General features: G+C 31.9%; 1 pseudogene; it reads left to right on the plus strand.

Annotated features, from left to right (window-relative positions):
* The first annotated feature begins 368 nt into the window (after positions 1-368).
* LOC120163075 lies at positions 369-12,407 on the plus strand (annotated as a pseudogene).
* The last annotated feature ends 3,216 nt before the right edge of the window (positions 12,408-15,623 follow it).

Consider the following 15,623-nt stretch of genomic DNA (forward strand, 5'->3'; position numbering starts at 1 on the left):
CCTTTAAAATTAAATCATTAATGTCAACAATCTCTAGACCAAATGGTTAAAAACTATCAGATAACACATTCTCTCTCCCTAGTTGTGTGCTCAATACTTATCAGAAACAAAATTCTCCTTCCCCTCCTCCTAGGTATAAATTGCTCATAAAAATCATAATAATAAATTTATCATTAATAATCCTTTAGTCTAAAGTTACATCATAATTAAATCCATAAAATTTTAGAAGATGAATTTATAAAATTTTAGAAATTAAAAATTAATTTTAAATTTTAAAATTTTTAAAAATTACTATCATTTATCCCTAGGTCTATCCCTAATATATCCCTTTTTAATTAAAAGTGTGTACCAAGGGTCACCCTTCTAACTTTTTAATTAACATTCTTCTTATTCTCCCCTAACATTATACTCTTAATGGAAACTGCCACCATCCAACCTCTCCGCACCCCATTCTCTATTTACAAAATCCTCTGCCTTCAGCCAATCCCTCCGCCTCCTCCATGGAAGGTCAATCAGCCACCTCATCCCCTCCGCCACCGTCACCACCGCTCAAAACATATACGCTGACAGCATCCTCAGTCTGTTATACCAAATCGACCACCTCAACTACTTCCCTTAGGGACTATTTGCTTCAACACTTGCACTTCAACACCACCAACTTACATCGTCCGTGATGTTTCCTTCACCGCCAACCCCTCACAAATCCTCTCCATCGTCGGTCCCAGTGGAGCCGGAAAATCAACTCTCCTTGATATTCTGGCAACTCGGACGTCAGCAACAAACGGTGCTCTTTTACTCAATTGCACTCCTATCAACCCTTCTTCATTTCGGAAGCTCTCAGCTTATGTTCCTCAAAATGAAGCATGCTTACCGCTGCTCGCTGTAGCGGAAACTTTTGCCTTTTCTGCTCGGCTTCTTGACCCTAAAACATCAGATATCGACACCATTGTTTCATCTCTTCTGTCGGAGCTAACGCTAACGCACTTGTCTACACCAAGCTAGCTCATGGGCTATCGGGTGGTGAGCGGAGGCGCATTTCAATAGGTCTAAGTCTCCTCCATGACCCTGCTGTTTTACTCCTTGATGAACCCACTTCAGGCCTTGATAGTACTTCAGCTTTCCATGTAATGCAGATCCTCAGATCAATAGCTGCTTCACGTCACCGCACTGTTGTTTTATCCATACATCAACCGAGCTTCAAGATTCTTTCCACCATCGATAGATTCCTCTTGCTGTCGAAAGGGACGGTTGTGCAGCATGGTACACTCTCTTCACTTCAAGCATTCTTAAACTCCAACGGGTTCACTGTTGCTCCTCAGCTCAACGCCCTTGAGTATGCCATGGAAATATTGAACCAGCTGCATGATAGCAAACCAATTACACCCCCATCACTCCTTCCATCACCACAAGAATCTATTGTAGCTCCCAACAATAACGAAGCAATTGATATCAGGTATAGAAGCTCCAGACTACATGAAATCTACTCTCTGTATAATAGGTTTTGGAAGATTATTTACAGAACAAGGCAGCTTCTTTTAACCAATGCATTAGAAGCTCTTATTGTGGGTCTTGTTTTAAGCACAATCTACATTAATATTGGCTACGACAAGGAAGGTATAGAGAAAAGATTAGGTCTCTTTGCCTTCACTCTCACTTTCCTTCTCTCTTCTACAACCGAAACCCTTCGGATCTTCCTTAATGAAAGACCAATTCTGCTGAGGGAAACATCAAGTGGGGTCTATAGACTCTCGTCTTACCTCATTGCAAAATACCCTTGTCTTCTTGCCATATCTGCTTTCCATTGCGATCATATATTCAATCTCTGTCTACTTCCTAGTGGGTCTATGTGCTTCATGGCAAGCTTTTGCTTACTTCGTTTTGGTCATTTGGATCATTGTTCTAATGGCGAATTCATTTGTCCTCTTCTTGAGCTCTCTTACACCAAATTATATAGCCGGAACGTCGCTTGTAACGGTACTTCTGGGCTGTTTTTTCCTCTTCTCCGGCTACTTCATCTCCAAGGATAGAATGCCCAAGTACTGGCTATTCATGCACTTTTTCTCGATGTATAAGTATGCCCTTGATGCGCTTCTTATTAATGAGTATTCTTGCCTTGTATCAAGTTGTTTTCTTTGGTACAATGAAACCAAGATTTGCATGGTAACCGGAGCCGATGTGTTACAAAAGAAAGGGCTCCATGAGAGACAACGATGGACCAACATCTACATCTTGTTTGGGTTCTTTGTGTTGTATCGTCTGCTTTGTTTGTTGGTTTTGATCAGAAGGGTTTCGAGATCAAAGAAATGAAGTTTTCTTTCTAAATTTCCCACCTGGTTTTCTTTGTAATGTCTCATTTTCTTCTTTCCCTTAATCACAAATCATAGTCCCTGTAATGGCTTGGTTGCTTAGATAGTTTCATTTGATCTGTCAAATGAGTAAAAACTTCAACTCAGTTATGCTCTCTTTATTTGATTTTAAACTTCAATCCCAAGTGCCAAAATTGATACCTTCCAAAACAACAGCAGAAAATTCTACATGAAAACTGGCATGTGATGTGAATAGTTAGTACTAAACAATATGTCAAAGTGGATCAAAAAAATCATTAAATTCAATCCACCAGTTGATCATCAGCAGGAATTAGTAGAGATCGATATCAGAACAATGGAAGTGTGAGATACTACCGTATGTATGGGTGAGATGGCACTGCTAATAAAGAATGAGTCACGGGTCTCAATCTAATTATAATGCTAATGCTGATGAACAATCCAAGTTGTCGTATAGTGGATATATAGGGTGATGTCGGGTGGTGAAATGCAGGGTTTTGTTGCTTTATTTCGCTTGGAATCTGTGCTTTGTTCACGGGTTCTTCTTTTTATTATTTCACACGTGAACTCCCAATTTTAGTCTTCCTTTTTTCTATTCATAATTTTCATATTACCTAAAATTAGAACCAAAGACTAAACTTGCTGTAGTTCATAAATCGAGTCAAAATTAAGAAGCTTCAACTAAGATGAGTATAATCATTTTTGTTGTGTTTTTTTATGTTTGAATGATAATAACTATGTAGGTAATATTACGTATATGATATTGACTCAGTTAGAAAAACAAAGATGAAAATATTGATATGATAAGTATTGACAAGCTTTATGCTTATTGCTATGATATTGCATGTTGAAATGTTGTGGAAAAATCATTGACGTATATACGTATGTATTGATTACCGAGATACATTCATGACAAAATCGAATCTATGTGACTATATGTTCATTCTAGAGCTATGAGCTCAATCATATTCATAGGTAAGTATTTTTTACCATGATTATTATATCTATAATTGTCTTGTTGAGTTCGGGACACGATTGACATGCCATGGAATCCACAATACTTGTCGGATATTATAAAACTTTGATTTTATCAATAATGGAGGGATGATGATTGGATTGAACTTTTGTCCAGACAATGATAAAGAAATTGATCACTATTATTTTACTATTTACAGTATTGGCAATAACGTATGAATTCATTTATCCATTCTTCGAAAGAGTACCATGGGGCTAATAGTTTACATTATTGTTATATTCATGATCATTAGTAATGATATTATTATTATTATTGTCATCATTGTAATGATTATTAATTATGTAAAGATCATGCCTTTAGAAATATCATGTTTAATATTATTTTATTAAGTTATATAGGCTTAATTTGTTTGTTTAATGATTTCGGGACATCAATCACCTTAGTTAATTGAAATTACATCTAGTAGTTACAAGTCATTATTAATTTTCTTAGTGTAAATATATTTGCTAAAAACTCCTAAAGTGATTGTTATATGAACATATTTGCAATTTGATGTATTTCGTGTTAGATATATCATTATTCTACTTGACAGGTATATTTCATGTTATACATATGGCAATATGAAGAAGACCATGATTATAATTATAGACACAAATATTATGCTAAAATGTTTTTTTCGGAATGGTTCTTAAGTTTGCAGAGCGAACCAATGATTTAAATTTGGGTAAAGTTCGAGTTTTAGAATTGTAACACCCATAATCCGTATACGCGAATCAATACGAGATACAAATGTCACATCATATATTCAAACATTTCTTTAGAATTTAACTGAGTAAAATTTTGGTTTCATTCGAACATCAGTAGTTTCATAAAATAAAATAATTATTCAGAGAAAAATCGTAATATAATATTTTTGGTTACCAATTCAAAACCAATTTCAAGCAGTGATCGACAGTTATGCTATGTTTCATAAAATAAATAAGACTATCTAACACATTTGATTTAAACCCAATTTAGTTTTTAGCATAGTTTAATATCATAATATTTATTCATACTATTAATTATATTTAATATTAACTATATTAAGAAATTGTAAACATTTCATTCTCGTATACATGCCAGCTAGAACTTTTAGAACACAGTAGGATGTCATCATTATTATCTGTAAATATTTCTTTGGTGATTGATACCAAACTCAGATCCTTACTACTTTTCCTCCTTTTTCCTAAGCATGAAAATCATCACACGCTAAGTATAAGCTTAGTGAGGCAATCATATAAATATTCAAAGCAATGCAACATATAAATATAAATGAGAAATAAAATTCAATGCAATGTGATCACTTTACTGCATTCCAACCATGTTACCATAAGTTAACATGATATAACCGAATATAAAGTTTCTTACCAATATACTTGTCGTTTATCCCATAAGCTCGTAATATTATTTGTCTGTTTATTATTTATTAACCAATAAACCATAGTCCAAAGTATAACTGTATGAGGACCCCGATATAGGAGTCAAATATTGCACTGCAATGCTAAGGTCGAGCTTTGCTCACCTAATAATGCACCGTAGTATCGAGGTCAGGCTTTACCCACCTTGTACACCATAGTGTTTTGTACAGTGTGTCTTCGCTAGACACTTTGAGGCATGCACTATGTACCTTCTCTAGACACTCTAGTGCTACCTAATATGAAACTGCTAGATTCTATGGCAAGCCATTAATACCACTGACCCTCAATAACGTACTTGGGCATATAGTCTACTTTTATTTTATCCATCAATGGAAAAGTATATCAAAACCATTTAACAATGGGCAGTTAATAACCAAAATATCATTCATGATAAATATCATATATGTTCATGATAACATCATATGTAACGATCAGTTATCAATGCACTTTATATTCAACCTTTGACATATTTAGAATATGCCAAATATATTATAAATGACAAATATCACTTCAACATAAAAAAGGTAGACTTATCACAAGTCCTACCCAATGATGTATAAAACATCCATGTATAATGTTATTCATGCATTTCACTCATTTAGACATTATGTGCAAGTCAAAATATAAGCCTCACTAAGCTTTAACTTGATCATTTGCTTCTAATTTGGTTAAATCCCAAAATTTGGCATAATTTCATATCCTGACAGTTTGCACTACCTTTAAAGAAATATTATTATGTAATAATATACACCTTCAAAAATTATTTCGTTTATACCAATAGAAACTAGACTCAAATAAGAATCTATCCATATAAAGAAATCCTTCTAGTTCAATTTGTACAATTTATGGTGAATTTTTAATGTTGACCTACATAGTCTATTTTGAGCAGAATTTGTTGCCCCATTTTCTGACTTATCATCGGTTAAAAATTCTTATTTTTTATACACCTCGAAATCGGTTTCCGTTTGTTCTAAAAAAAACTAGACTGATATATTAGTCCAAAGGTATAAAAAGCATCCTCTAATCATTCTTTTAGATATTATGGTGATTTTCTAAACTTACTGTCCAGAACATAAATTCTAACCAGGTTTCACCAATTTACATTTTCAACTTGTTCACTAATTCTATTAACTCACCAAATGCACATATATGCATGCATCACAAATAACATAACGTTTTAGGAGTCACTCTTTACAATAGTAACTCTGTAACTGGCTTATCACAAGCCAATGTTTGTTCAATAACTTAAGTACAAATTAAATTTGTATTCACCTGGTGTCCTTAGCTTGCAAACTTCCCTTAGGATTTCACATTCCATCCTTAAGCTTTTCCTTAGCTTTGATATTGCTTGATCTTGATTTCAAGCACTCAATTTAAATGGACATCATTACAAAACATACACAAATTCAAACCAAATGTTAGAATCTTACTAGCATAGGCATACTTTGGAAAATAAATTTCTAACAAATATTTCGGTTCTTATTCGATACAATTTCCATGTCACAACATAAATGTTGACCTTAATACTTCTAATTGACCACTCAAGTAACATTTAATCCAAATTCACATAATGCTTTCACTTGACCTCCCAAGCTTTCCATATTTGTAATTTAAACCTCAACTTTTACAAGCTTTCCAAAATAATCAAATTTCACATCCTAACTTCAATTTAAACACTCAAACATTAATTTATAGCATATCACATCAACTATTAAACAATTACACAACACTCCACAATTTTCCAAAAATTTTTGATTAGGTCCCCTAACTTTTCAAAAATTATAGAATGGTCCCCAAAATTTTTCTAAGGCTTGTAGAATACTTCCTACAATATATCCAGCCCTTACATAATTTTTTTTCCAGAATTTTCCTCTTCTTTTAAGAGCAAGGCATAATGGTTCAAAGTTCCAAAACTAGGTTTTCATGATTTTTCTTGATTTTGATTCGATTCAAGCATGAAATCAACTTCCATCCAACCTTAAATCATCTCTACAATCAAAGCCCTAATCAAATTTCATCAAAACACAAAGTTACATAACTCAATAATTTGGCCAAATTTTAAAGAACAATTTCTAGGAAGATTGAACATGTTTTAATCATCAAACAAGCTTGAAAATGAATCTACAACCTCAAAAACATCAAGATTCATCATCAAATTCATGAACCCAAATGTGAACTCAAACCCTAGGATTTGGGATCTTTGAAATAAAGAAAGTTTAGCAAGCATAAATGGTACAAAAAAATAGCGTTTCTCGCGTAGAACAATTTTCTATTTCACGGCATAATCCGAAATCCAAAGGAAAATGGCTCTAAAATGGAAAACAATTTTTTTTCTTTCCTTTGGGAGGAACTCACGTCCATGCTGGTGAAAATGAAGAAATATCCTTTATAATTCTTCATCTTTCTTTATAAATTAATGAATTAAAAATCATTAAAGGCTAAATTACCATTTACCCTTAAAATTAAAATATCTTTACTAATTTACCCTTAATGAAACTTAATATTTACCTTAATACCAAGACTCATAAACCTTATCATATTTCAAAGTCAAAGATGAAAAAAATATTTCCCACTTTACCATTTTGCCCTTGCAATTTCCCAAAAATTACAATCTTACCACTTTAACCCGACGATCCAAATTTAACGTGGAATTAAATCCTCAATTCCAATGCTCCATATTATTTTCCATCATTTTAAAATGTGGAAATAATATTTTTAAGCCTAATTTATCATACTTAAAAATTTTCCAAAATTTTTATTCGATCCGATTTACCGACTTTTTACTAGACTTTATCACTTTATAACTTTTAATACCAAATTCGTACAAAAAATCTGATTCCACATAAACGTCATTATTAGGGGGTAAACTACTCATTTACAGGGCCGAATTACATAACTTTTTAAAATTACATTTTAGTTCCTAAACTTTTCTAAAGTTTATACTTTGGCCACTTAACTTTCAAATTTTACAATTTGGTCACTTACCAAAATTTTGGGTTTTACCTGATGTAAATAGACAAGAATGTAGGTTTTTCACTTTGATTTCTTTGTAGAACTTTAATAAGTGCTGATTCTTTTTCATAAGTCAAATTTGGCCAAATCTATATTTCATCTGGGGTGACAAAATACGAAGAATCTTATCGATACCTCCTGAGCATCGACACATAAAAGAAAAAATTAAGGATCCTGTCCATTTTCGGAGACACTTTTAGTTGATAAGTCACTGATCCAACTTTCTTCTCAAGTATGCGCAAGACTTTTGTCAACACTTAAATGATCTTTTCGCATTACAAGGTCCATTTTAACTCGTTCCTACTCCCACTAAGGGATAGAAATCATTTACAATAATTCAGAAGGCACTTGATACTTTACTATAACTCGCTGACATGTCAACCATTTAGAAAGAAGCTCGAAGATAACTCTTTACATACCTGTTTCGAAACTCTTTCTTCGATAATATAAACACTCATCAGACTTAAACTTAAAGTCTTTAGTTTCTCCTTTTCCTGCTTGTTCTATCTTTGACAAGCACAAAATTTTCATCTTTTTTCTTTAGATCCTTTATTCGATCTAACAACATAGGCTTTAAATTTAATTATACAATCAAAACACCATCTTTCTTTAAAGACAATGGCGTATTCAAAATTTTTAGAATAGAAATGTATTTCGGCTTTATCGTATCAGCCACCACATTAACCTTTCCTTTTTGTAGTTGATAATCACGTCATCATTCTTTAAGGAATACAATCCATTTCTTTTCTTTTCACTCCTTTGAGTCAACATGTAACATCCCAAATTACGGGTTAATGATTAAATTGTAAAATTTCAGAATTTGGTGATTAAAGTGGATAAATTGAATAGTTCAATGATTTATGTGGAGATATTTCCTAAAAGTTTATAGTAATTATTAAGAAAATTAATGGGCAAAATGGTCAATTGACATTAAAGATATTTTTATCCATTTTAATAGGAGATAAAAACGTGGAATATGAAAACATTTCATCTTCTTCTTCTTTCATCTTCTTCCTCCAGTGAAGGCTCCAAGGCAAAGGTGAGTTTTATATTTTGTTGATTATTTGTTGAATTAAAAGGTTGGGTTTTGATCATTAGATGATAACTAAGCTTAAGGAAAGCTTAAGTAATCTTAAAATTAAAAGATAAAGGAGTTAGAGAAGATTAAAGATTTGGAGTTTTTGAGTGAAATCTTGAAATAGAGTTGATAAGTTGAATTTGAAGTTAAATTTGACTTGTCATCAGCTTAATTGAGAGATATGAAGTGTTATAATTGTATTTAGAACATATTGAAAATTTGGTATGATTCTTGAATTCTATGTTGAGGAGTGGATTTTGAAGTTAAGGATGTATTGAATGAGTATTAATGAGTTCAAGTATGAGTAGATGAGTTAAGTATATGAAGGAATGAAATATGAAGTGTTTGAGCAGAAATGAGGTGATTTTCGTGCTCAAAATATAATTTATGGTCATAGGGTACCGAGACCCTATGAAGGGGTATCGATACCCCTCTTGAACAAAAAATTACAGAATGTAAGTATGGTATCGATACCCTATAGGGGGTATCGATACCCCCCTGAAGATGAAAAATTTCTAGAATGTTACCAGGGTATCTATACCATAGACAGGGTATCTATACCTCAGTTAGGGATGTACCGATACCTATTTTATACAAGAAATGAAATTGGTCTTTCCTTTAGTATAATAATTGGAAGATTAGAGTATGCAATTGAATTATTGATATGTATAATTATGTAGATATTGAGCCTAAACAAGTTCCGGAATAATCAAAGGATTATGATCGAATCAAAGCAAGGCTAAGGTGAGTGCAATTTAATTTGTGCTTTTAGAATGAACATTGGCTTGTGATGAGCCAATGATGGAGTTACTATAGTAAGAAGTAACTTTTAAAATATTATGTGAATACAATTTGTATGCATTATATGTCATGTGAACATAAGAGGATAGAGCATGTTATATCCGATATGAGATTAAGTGATGAAACATAGATGATATATATATGTTTATGTGAATTCATGCAAAGTGATACGAGCTATGTGACATATGAATATGAATTCATATGATAAGTGACATGAATTACATGAAAGAAATTACATGATTACATGCATATGTGAACAAAGCTATGAGCTTATATGAATATGTGAAATGATAAATAATAATGCCCATGTTATATGATACGAGAGCTATAGGTATAGTTGGCATGCCAAGAGTCGAGGGTTTCATAGGTCCTTCGGGACAATACAGTGGTCATTCGGGACAAATTTTGTATGCCACTCAGTGGACTTATACGAGCTGTGGTGACAACATTAGTGCACAACCTCAATGTGCTCACATACCTTCCGTTCTCACCAGTGTACCATGGGCTAATAAAGAAATAATATCAAATACAATATATATATATATGATGTATATGTTTGTTTTTATGATACAAAGTGCATTATATGATTATACGATATTATGTATGTTTTGTTATGAAATGATATATATGTTCCATGATGTATATGGAAAGATTCAACATATGCTTATATGATTAAAAAGGAATTAGTAATGATAAGATGATTACTGATAAATATGTTCATGATAAATGTATATGTGTGCATTGGTTATACAATGAGAGATATGTTTTATATGATATGATAGTATTTGCATATGTATGCTTTTGTTTATATGAATGGTATATGGTTATACTATATGTTTTATATGCCTCACTAAGTCATCAACTTAGCACGTGATTGTTTAACACGTAGGTTTGGAAAGCGAAAAGAGAAGTAAAGAGGAACAAGATAGGTCAGTTCTCCTTACCAAAGATCAGATCAGAAATGTAGTTGAATTACATGTATTTGGTTATATAGAATTTAGTTGGAATGTAATATAAAAGATTTGAATCCGATATGTTTTAATGGTTTTGTGAAATCATATGATTAATTTTTATAATGTTTTGAATGTGTATATGTAAATGGAAATTTTATACGAAACATAATTTAATAGATAATTGTGATATTTTCGTAAAATGAGTTCAAATGTTTTGATATTTTTATAAGAATATCATTTTTAAAAGTCAATGTGATATATCAGACTCGTATTCGGGTCGGGTACTGGTTGGGGTGTTACATTTAATGGTATCAGAGCTACGGTTTTGTTAATTCTAGGCTAAAAACGAAGTCAAAAGTGTTTTAAAAAGTATATGTCAACATAAAGTGAAAAAGTTTCTGAACTGATAGTGTAAGGAGTCTATTATCTTGCTAATAGAATTAAAATGTTATGTTATATTAGATGTATGATCATAAGAGTTTACAAAGTGAAGCATAAGGAAATAGACTGAAGGTAATAGCATTCACCTGCCCTGGCCAGACAGGGAGAAGAGCGAAAAACGTCAGGGAGTGCTTGTATAAGATTAGAATGTTTCATAATGAATGATATTATGATGTGTTTTCAATTTTTATGCTTCTATGATTTATAGAATGAATGTATCGAAAATAGTTAAGAGCACCCGATTTTAAAGGTGAATTTGAGGAAGGTTCTGTTATTACAGACCTGTGGTTAAATGATATGTAGATAATGTTAGAAGGTATTCATTTCTTCTATGTGAGGAAGTTGAATTGAATAGTTTTGTTACTATGTGAGCAAGCTAGATTATGGTAGACAAATGTCACCATAAGAATGTTAAAATATCAAGTGATGTGATTATTGTTTATATAACAGTACAAGAATAAGTAAATCGATAACCAATTTATAAACGAAGAAGCTCGAATATATGAGCTTGAAGCAAGGAAATTACACATGCATGTGTATGAATATAAGTTTAATAAGTTAAACAGATTTATTGTTGAGTTGATTTTTATTGAGAAGGATAAGAAAGAATATGTGATTGGTTGTTTAGGGCTTGCGCCTTAATTTAAAAGAGTGTTCCGGGTTTTGAAATTGTTCTCATTTCAAGAAATGGTTAATCGCGTTAAAACTCTAGAGAGAGCTAAGAATAAAAGGATTGGAGAACAAAAATCTCAGATGATTAAGAGAATTAGTGCTTCATAGAGTTAAGCACCCTCAAAGAAAGGTAGAGATTATGGTTTTTAACTTTAAACCAGATATGAATTAGTTGTATTCTCCGTCAGAGAATCAAATCAGATGAGAGTCGGATAGACTAAAGCAGTAGGGTCTGATATTGGAAGATTAAACAATGAGTTAATTGATAATAAGTCAGGGTTAAATACAACCTTTGTGAATTGGGATAAAAGCTCTGTTAGATGTTATGAAATTTAAGAAGGAAAAGTATTTTAAAAGGATGAGATGAGTATTGAGATCTGGTAATTGTTGAAGCAAGTGTAGGGGATGAATGTTAATTAGAGAATATTAAAAGACTAATTAATGGTTTAAGAATATGAATATCAGTGATCAGTTATAAGACAAAGGTAAATAGAATGGTTGAATTCAAACCAAAGGAATTGTATTATGGACGAATGAGAATGAAGGTTTGATAAGTGATGGAAATAACGAATAAATTATTTTGACTGGAAAGAATACATATATGGATAGTTTGATAAAGGTTTACATTTGATTGAAAAAATAAGTTGACCAATGAAGTAGTGTGATAGTGAATGTGCAGACATATTTTTTTCTATTATTTTTATTATTTTAATATTATTAAATAAAATATATTATTATTATTATTATTAAATAAAAAAATATAAAACCAAATTACAGCCCATTTACAATATCCAGGCCCAACCTGAATGGCCCAACAGATGATCCCAAACCCTTTTAGGGTTTATAACATTTCAGCTAGGGTTTTCTAACCCTAGCCCCGCGCGTCGCTGCCTCATGTTTCCAGAAGAGCCTAGCTGCCGCCTCCAAGTGTTCCACCCCGCTGTAGCCATGACACCACCGCCTCAAAGAAGCCTCCAGAAACGCCTCGTCATCACCCCACGTCGAGCTCTATGGTGACTCACCGAGAAACCCTTCTGTGACCGGTCCGAGGAGTGTTTCGTCGATCTTCTATAAAAGCCTCGACTCACCTCCAAAATAAAGGAATGGAGAGGAAGAACCGGAGATAACAAAAACAGAGGAGGCCACATAAAGCAAAGACGGAGAGCAAGAGACCAAAAATTGAAGCAAAACACCAACAAACAACAAAGCAAACAACAAAACAAAAAAGAGAAGAGCGAGAGAAACTTACCGAGGAATACAACACCTCAATCGGAGTCACCATTGGCCTCCAAGCGTCACCAAAAACCTTCAAAAACCGAAGGTACTTTCGTAGATTTGCTCCGAATGGGAGCTTTTTAGGGAAAAAGAACACCGGAATCGGCATTAGCACGTTCCGATCTATATTTTGGTGGGTTTTAAAACTTTTTGGCCACCGTCAGCGGTGGTCGACGGTGCCGTAGTACGACTGCCGGCCAGAATTTATCTCCCTCCGGTGGAGGGTTTAGAGAGAAGACAGAGAGAAAAATTTTTTCTCTCTGTTAGAGAGAAAAGAAGAAAGGAAGAAGTGAGAAGGGTAGCCCTTGGGGCCGACTTAAATGGGTATAAATATCCTCATCAAAACGATGCCGTTTTGGTGAGGGTATATGTGTAATTTCATATATGGGTAAACCCCATCCGCAGTCCATCAATTTTATAACTTTATATTTTAGTCACTAAATCAATTTTTAGATTCTTTTAATTCGGTTTTTGAATTTTACATATATGTATTTTAGTCCTTAACCGTAATTATATATATTTTAGATAAATAACATATTTAGTCCTTTAATTTTAATAATTAATATTTTAATCTGAATAGCATGTTTTAATTTATTTTAATTTGACATTCGAATTTAATATAATTTTATTTTAGTCCATAAATTAATAAATGAGTAAAATAACATGTTTAATCCCTATAATTTTAAATAATTAATTATAAATTAGGTATTTAATTCTATTAGGTTATAATTTAGTCACTAATTTCAATTTTTATTTATTTTTTACAAGTTTTATTTATTTTAAATATATAGTTTTAATTCTATTCATTGTTTAGTTATATGTTAATTTTTAATTATTATTACTATTATTATTATTATTTAGCCATAAATATATATTTATATAATAAATAATATTTATTTTATTTAATTACTTTTAACTTATTTTAATCCTGTTTTAATATTTATTTATTTTTCAATATTAAGAAAGGGCAGTCTTAAAACAACTGGATGTCCATTTTCTGATATTTTTAAATAAATAAATATCTTATTTTATAAATTATATTAATTGTTTTAATTATTTATTTATTTTTAACATCGAAGAAAAGAGCTGTCTTAAGGCACCTAGAAGTCATTTTCTGATATTTCTAAATAAATAAATATTTTATTTATACATATATATAAATTAATATATTTTTTTCATAATTATAATTTTGAAATAATAGGATTATAAATTAAATATATTTTGAATTTTTAAATTTCTAATAATAGAGACAATTTATAATTAAAAAGTACCAATTTTGGGTGTTGTAGGGGTGTTGATCATTCCCTAAACATAACCGACCACGAATCCCTTTTTATTATTAAAAAGAACGAATTTTTAGTTAAAACGCAGATCATTTTATCTTTTAATAGATGTTTTTCTTAAAAACTCTTTTAAAGGATGATTTTTAGGTATTCGACCTACCTGATCCAAAAGGCCGATGGCGACTCTCAAATTATTTTAAAAACCATTTATTTACATCACTTTTCCCACCAAGTAAAAAATTCGTGCCCGGACGAAAACCGGTTACGACAGCTTGGCGACTCCGCTGGGGATTTGTCAAACTTTAAAATTAATTATAAATTGTCTCTATTAATTAGAAATTAAAAATTCATTTATTTAATTTTTAATTATTTTCTTTCAAATTTTATGATTTTCATAATATTTATTATATTTTTTATTTTTACTTTATTTTCAAATATTAAATTTTTCATTTAATCAATTGTCAAAGGCTTGAATATTTCTCCTCACACACAACACTTGCATTGCATAACATAAGCTTTCTAATCAAGCTTGTCCCTTTTAAGTGGGAGTGAAAACGACGTCTTCGTGAGAATTTATTCTCCGTGTCAGACCTAACTAGTAACTTTCGGGGTTCATATGCTCTATGTCTTTGTGAGAATTTATTTTCCGTGTCAGGCATAGAGAAATGTGTCCCCTCGAATTGAACTCAGTCCGCTTAAGTCTGTAATGGACTAGGATTGAGGGTTGGAAGCCCAAGGGGGCATCTACAAGGACAGTTCGAGTACCTTTACTCCTAGAACTGAAAACCTACATATAATAAAACCCTAGAAACTCTCCCGATCTGAAACCATGCCAAAATTTTGTCAGTAGGTATACACAAAGGAGAAATAAGCTCTAGCTTTTAATTTATTTTATTTCCTATTCTTTTTCCTGAATAAATGCATGCAAACTAGAAATCATGCGGTTAGGTTAAATTTTCCAAACAAAGAATGGAACTAGAAAGCATGAGGTTAAGATTTATACCTTGATAGATAGATTTTTTTTCCATTAGTTGGTACTAACTATTTTATTTTTTCTTATTTTTTTCATGCATGTTACATTGCTCTAATCTGTTCATATTGATATTCTTTTGTTTGCATTGCATGATCATGGTATAACCAAAAGGTGTTGACTTGAAAGACTGTTCATCAAATTGGAAAGAAATCGTAAATGGACAAAAAGTTTTATGATCAAACAAAATATGATGCGGCTAAGGAAAAACATCCTGAAGAAACTACGAGGATCGAGGGAAGTTTTGTACATAGAGAACCGGTTATATTAATACCAAAAGTGTTACACAAAGATCCTACCAGATTGATACCAAAAGCAGTC

This window comes from Hibiscus syriacus, unplaced genomic scaffold (assembly GCF_006381635.1).
Source record: "Hibiscus syriacus cultivar Baekdansim isolate YM2019G1 unplaced genomic scaffold, ASM638163v2 tig00111427_pilon, whole genome shotgun sequence".
Lineage (NCBI taxonomy): Eukaryota > Viridiplantae > Streptophyta > Magnoliopsida > Malvales > Malvaceae > Hibiscus > Hibiscus syriacus.